Below are 7,041 nucleotides of genomic sequence, written 5' to 3'. Positions count from 1 at the left end.
GACACCAAGACAAGCCAAGAAGGATCGACATACGTTGAAGGAGAATATAGAAAAAGAAAGAATAGAAAAAGAAGAAATATAAACTGCAGAAGGAAGGGAAATTGAAGAAAAAGAAAAGGAAGTAAAGAAAAAGATTATGGAAAAGGTAGTAGAGAACAAGGTGTTTAATCGAAGGCCACCCATGTTTAGTTGCATTCGTTTACGAAAGCGACAACAATGTTGTAAGCGAAGGATTGGTGGAAAACCTCAAGTTACCAACAAGCTTTCATCCGAATCAAGCAAGGATCAAATTCAGTACAGGACAATGTGTGAAAGAAGTATTATGTGATATTGTTCCCACGAACTCTTGTCATCTTCTTTTGAGATGGGCATGGCTTCATTTTAAAATGCTCAATCTTGATAAATGTTCCCTTTATTTTAGGCATGAGGGACATGAAATGAATTTGAAATTCATGACACCAAGACAAGCCAAGAAGGATCAACATACGTTGAAGGAGAAATAGAAAAAGAAGAAATATAAACTGTAGAAGTAAGGGAAATTGATGAAAAAGATTATGGAAAAGGTAGTAGAGAACAAGGTGTTTAATCGAAGGCCACCCATGTTTAGTTGCATTCGTTTACGAAAGCGACAACAATGTTGTAAGCCAAAGATTGGTGGAGAAACTCAAGTTACCAACAAGCTTTCATCCGAATCAAGCAAGGATCAAATTCAGTACAGGACATTGTGTGAAAGAAGTATTATGTGATATTGTTCCCACGAACTCTTGTCATCTTCTTTGGAGATGGGCATGACTTCATTTTATAACGCTCAATCTTGATAAATGTTCCCTTTATTTGAGGCATGAGGGACATGAAATGAATTTGAAATTCATGACACCAAGACAAGCCAAGAAGGATCAACATACGTTGAAGGAGAAATAGAAAAAGAAGAAATATAAACTGTAGAAGTAAGGGAAATTGAAGAAAAAGATTATGGAAAAGTTAGTAGAGAACAAGGTGTTTAATCGAAGGCCACCCATGTTTAGTTGCATCCGTTTACGAAAGCGACAACAATGTTGTAAGCCAAAGATTGGTGGAGAAACTCAAGTTACCAGCAAGCTTTCATCTGAATCAAGCAAGGATCAAATTCAGTACAGGACAATGTGTGAAAGAAGAATGATGTGATATTGTTCCCACGAACTCTTGTCATCTTCTTTTGAGATGGGAATGGGTTCATTTTAAAACGCTCAATCTTGATGAACGTTCCCTTTATTTGAGGAATGAGAGACATGAAATGAAGTTGAAATTTGTGACACCAAGACAAGCCAAGAAGGATCAACATACGTTGAAGGAGAAAATAGAAAAAGAAAGAATAGAAAAGAAGAAATATAAACTGCAGAAGGAAGGGAAATTGAAGAAAAAGAAAAGGAAGTAAAGAAAAAGATTATGGAAAAGGTAGTACAGAACAAGGTGTTTAATCGAAGGCCACCCATGTTTAGTTGCATTCGTTTACGAAAGCAACAACAATGTTGAAAGCCAAAGATTGGTGGAGAAACTCAAGTTACCAACAAGCTTTCTTCTGAATCACGCAAGGATCAAATTCAGTACAGGACAATGTGTGAAAGAAGTATTATGTGATATTGTTCCCACGAACTCTTGTCATCTTCTTTTGAGATGGGCATGACTTCATTTTAAAACGCAAAAATCTTGATGAATGTTCCCTTTATTTGAGGCATGAGGGACATGAAATGAATTTGAAATTCATGACACCAAGACAAGCCAAGAAGGATCGACATACGTTGAAGGAGAATATAGAAAAAGAAAGAATAGAAAAAGAAGAAATATAAACTGCAGAAGGAAGGGAAATTGAAGAAAAAGAAAAGGAAGTAAAGAAAAAGATTATGGAAAAGGTAGTAGAGAACAAGGTGTTTAATCGAAGGCCACCCATGTTTAGTTGCATTCGTTTACGAAAGCGACAACAATGTTGTAAGCGAAGGATTGGTGGAAAACCTCAAGTTACCAACAAGCTTTCATCCGAATCAAGCAAGGATCAAATTCAGTACAGGACAATGTGTGAAAGAAGTATTATGTGATATTGTTCCCACGAACTCTTGTCATCTTCTTTTGAGATGGGCATGGCTTCATTTTAAAATGCTCAATCTTGATAAATGTTCCCTTTATTTTAGGCATGAGGGACATGAAATGAATTTGAAATTCATGACACCAAGACAAGCCAAGAAGGATCAACATACGTTGAAGGAGAAATAGAAAAAGAAGAAATATAAACTGTAGAAGTAAGGGAAATTGATGAAAAAGATTATGGAAAAGGTAGTAGAGAACAAGGTGTTTAATCGAAGGCCACCCATGTTTAGTTGCATTCGTTTACGAAAGCGACAACAATGTTGTAAGCCAAAGATTGGTGGAGAAACTCAAGTTACCAACAAGCTTTCTTCTGAATCACGCAAGGATCAAATTCAGTACAGGACAATGTGTGAAAGAAGTATTATGTGATATTGTTCCCACGAACTCTTGTCATCTTCTTTTGAGATGGGCATGACTTCATTTTAAAACGCAAAAATCTTGATGAATGTTCCCTTTATTTGAGGCATGAGGGACATGAAATGAATTTGAAATTCATGACACCAAGACAAGCCAAGAAGGATCGACATACGTTGAAGGAGAATATAGAAAAAGAAAGAATAGAAAAAGAAGAAATATAAACTGCAGAAGGAAGGGAAATTGAAGAAAAAGAAAAGGAAGTAAAGAAAAAGATTATGGAAAAGGTAGTAGAGAACAAGGTGTTTAATCGAAGGCCACCCATGTTTAGTTGCATTCGTTTACGAAAGCGACAACAATGTTGTAAGCGAAGGATTGGTGGAAAACCTCAAGTTACCAACAAGCTTTCATCCGAATCAAGCAAGGATCAAATTCAGTACAGGACAATGTGTGAAAGAAGTATTATGTGATATTGTTCCCACGAACTCTTGTCATCTTCTTTTGAGATGGGCATGGCTTCATTTTAAAATGCTCAATCTTGATAAATGTTCCCTTTATTTTAGGCATGAGGGACATGAAATGAATTTGAAATTCATGACACCAAGACAAGCCAAGAAGGATCAACATACGTTGAAGGAGAAATAGAAAAAGAAGAAATATAAACTGTAGAAGTAAGGGAAATTGATGAAAAAGATTATGGAAAAGGTAGTAGAGAACAAGGTGTTTAATCGAAGGCCACCCATGTTTAGTTGCATTCGTTTACGAAAGCGACAACAATGTTGTAAGCCAAAGATTGGTGGAGAAACTCAAGTTACCAACAAGCTTTCATCCGAATCAAGCAAGGATCAAATTCAGTACAGGACATTGTGTGAAAGAAGTATTATGTGATATTGTTCCCACGAACTCTTGTCATCTTCTTTGGAGATGGGCATGACTTCATTTTATAACGCTCAATCTTGATAAATGTTCCCTTTATTTGAGGCATGAGGGACATGAAATGAATTTGAAATTCATGACACCAAGACAAGCCAAGAAGGATCAACATACGTTGAAGGAGAAATAGAAAAAGAAGAAATATAAACTGTAGAAGTAAGGGAAATTGAAGAAAAAGATTATGGAAAAGTTAGTAGAGAACAAGGTGTTTAATCGAAGGCCACCCATGTTTAGTTGCATCCGTTTACGAAAGCGACAACAATGTTGTAAGCCAAAGATTGGTGGAGAAACTCAAGTTACCAGCAAGCTTTCATCTGAATCAAGCAAGGATCAAATTCAGTACAGGACAATGTGTGAAAGAAGAATGATGTGATATTGTTCCCACGAACTCTTGTCATCTTCTTTTGAGATGGGAATGGGTTCATTTTAAAACGCTCAATCTTGATGAACGTTCCCTTTATTTGAGGAATGAGAGACATGAAATGAAGTTGAAATTTGTGACACCAAGACAAGCCAAGAAGGATCAACATACGTTGAAGGAGAAAATAGAAAAAGAAAGAATAGAAAAGAAGAAATATAAACTGCAGAAGGAAGGGAAATTGAAGAAAAAGAAAAGGAAGTAAAGAAAAAGATTATGGAAAAGGTAGTACAGAACAAGGTGTTTAATCGAAGGCCACCCATGTTTAGTTGCATTCGTTTACGAAAGCAACAACAATGTTGAAAGCCAAAGATTGGTGGAGAAACTCAAGTTACCAACAAGCTTTCTTCTGAATCACGCAAGGATCAAATTCAGTACAGGACAATGTGTGAAAGAAGTATTATGTGATATTGTTCCCACGAACTCTTGTCATCTTCTTTTGAGATGGGCATGACTTCATTTTAAAACGCAAAAATCTTGATGAATGTTCCCTTTATTTGAGGCATGAGGGACATGAAATGAATTTGAAATTCATGACACCAAGACAAGCCAAGAAGGATCGACATACGTTGAAGGAGAATATAGAAAAAGAAAGAATAGAAAAAGAAGAAATATAAACTGCAGAAGGAAGGGAAATTGAAGAAAAAGAAAAGGAAGTAAAGAAAAAGATTATGGAAAAGGTAGTAGAGAACAAGGTGTTTAATCGAAGGCCACCCATGTTTAGTTGCATTCGTTTACGAAAGCGACAACAATGTTGTAAGCGAAGGATTGGTGGAAAACCTCAAGTTACCAACAAGCTTTCATCCGAATCAAGCAAGGATCAAATTCAGTACAGGACAATGTGTGAAAGAAGTATTATGTGATATTGTTCCCACGAACTCTTGTCATCTTCTTTTGAGATGGGCATGGCTTCATTTTAAAATGCTCAATCTTGATAAATGTTCCCTTTATTTTAGGCATGAGGGACATGAAATGAATTTGAAATTCATGACACCAAGACAAGCCAAGAAGGATCAACATACGTTGAAGGAGAAATAGAAAAAGAAGAAATATAAACTGTAGAAGTAAGGGAAATTGATGAAAAAGATTATGGAAAAGGTAGTAGAGAACAAGGTGTTTAATCGAAGGCCACCCATGTTTAGTTGCATTCGTTTACGAAAGCGACAACAATGTTGTAAGCCAAAGATTGGTGGAGAAACTCAAGTTACCAACAAGCTTTCATCCGAATCAAGCAAGGATCAAATTCAGTACAGGACATTGTGTGAAAGAAGTATTATGTGATATTGTTCCCACGAACTCTTGTCATCTTCTTTGGAGATGGGCATGACTTCATTTTATAACGCTCAATCTTGATAAATGTTCCCTTTATTTGAGGCATGAGGGACATGAAATGAATTTGAAATTCATGACACCAAGACAAGCCAAGAAGGATCAACATACGTTGAAGGAGAAATAGAAAAAGAAGAAATATAAACTGTAGAAGTAAGGGAAATTGAAGAAAAAGATTATGGAAAAGTTAGTAGAGAACAAGGTGTTTAATCGAAGGCCACCCATGTTTAGTTGCATCCGTTTACGAAAGCGACAACAATGTTGTAAGCCAAAGATTGGTGGAGAAACTCAAGTTACCAGCAAGCTTTCATCTGAATCAAGCAAGGATCAAATTCAGTACAGGACAATGTGTGAAAGAAGAATGATGTGATATTGTTCCCACGAACTCTTGTCATCTTCTTTTGAGATGGGAATGGGTTCATTTTAAAACGCTCAATCTTGATGAACGTTCCCTTTATTTGAGGAATGAGAGACATGAAATGAAGTTGAAATTTGTGACACCAAGACAAGCCAAGAAGGATCAACATACGTTGAAGGAGAATATAGAAAAAGAAAGAATAGAAAAAGAAGAAATATAAACTGCAGAAGGAAGGGAAATTGAAGAAAAAGAAAAGGAAGTAAAGAAAAAGATTATGGAAAAGGTAGTAGAGAACAAGGTGTTTAATCGAAGGCCACCCATGTTTAGTTGCATTCGTTTACGAAAGCGACAACAATGTTGTAAGCGAAGGATTGGTGGAAAACCTCAAGTTACCAACAAGCTTTCATCCGAATCAAGCAAGGATCAAATTCAGTACAGGACAATGTGTGAAAGAAGTATTATGTGATATTGTTCCCACGAACTCTTGTCATCTTCTTTTGAGATGGGCATGGCTTCATTTTAAAATGCTCAATCTTGATAAATGTTCCCTTTATTTTAGGCATGAGGGACATGAAATGAATTTGAAATTCATGACACCAAGACAAGCCAAGAAGGATCAACATACGTTGAAGGAGAAATAGAAAAAGAAGAAATATAAACTGTAGAAGTAAGGGAAATTGATGAAAAAGATTATGGAAAAGGTAGTAGAGAACAAGGTGTTTAATCGAAGGCCACCCACGTTTAGTTGCATTCGTTTACGAAAGCGACAACAATGTTGTAAGCCAAAGATTGGTGGAGAAACTCAAGTTACCAACAAGCTTTCATCCGAATCAAGCAAGGATCAAATTCAGTACAGGACATTGTGTGAAAGAAGTATTATGTGATATTGTTCCCACGAACTCTTGTCATCTTCTTTGGAGATGGGCATGACTTCATTTTATAACGCTCAATCTTGATAAATGTTCCCTTTATTTGAGGCATGAGGGACATGAAATGAATTTGAAATTCATGACACCAAGACAAGCCAAGAAGGATCAACATACGTTGAAGGAGAAATAGAAAAAGAAGAAATATAAACTGTAGAAGTAAGGGAAATTGAAGAAAAAGATTATGGAAAAGTTAGTAGAGAACAAGGTGTTTAATCGAAGGCCACCCATGTTTAGTTGCATCCGTTTACGAAAGCGACAACAATGTTGTAAGCCAAAGATTGGTGGAGAAACTCAAGTTACCAGCAAGCTTTCATCTGAATCAAGCAAGGATCAAATTCAGTACAGGACAATGTGTGAAAGAAGAATGATGTGATATTGTTCCCACGAACTCTTGTCATCTTCTTTTGAGATGGGAATGGGTTCATTTTAAAACGCTCAATCTTGATGAACGTTCCCTTTATTTGAGGAATGAGAGACATGAAATGAAGTTGAAATTTGTGACACCAAGACAAGCCAAGAAGGATCAACATACGTTGAAGGAGAAAATAGAAAAAGAAAGAATAGAAAAGAAGAAATATAAACTGCAGAAGGAAGGGAAA

Source organism: Vigna unguiculata, chromosome 8, assembly GCF_037176805.1.
Source record: "Vigna unguiculata cultivar grain cowpea cultivar isolate G323 ecotype 2 chromosome 8, ASM3717680v1, whole genome shotgun sequence".
NCBI lineage: Eukaryota > Viridiplantae > Streptophyta > Magnoliopsida > Fabales > Fabaceae > Vigna > Vigna unguiculata.
The sequence above is the reverse complement of the archived record's forward strand: the minus strand, read 5'-3'. Positions refer to the sequence as shown.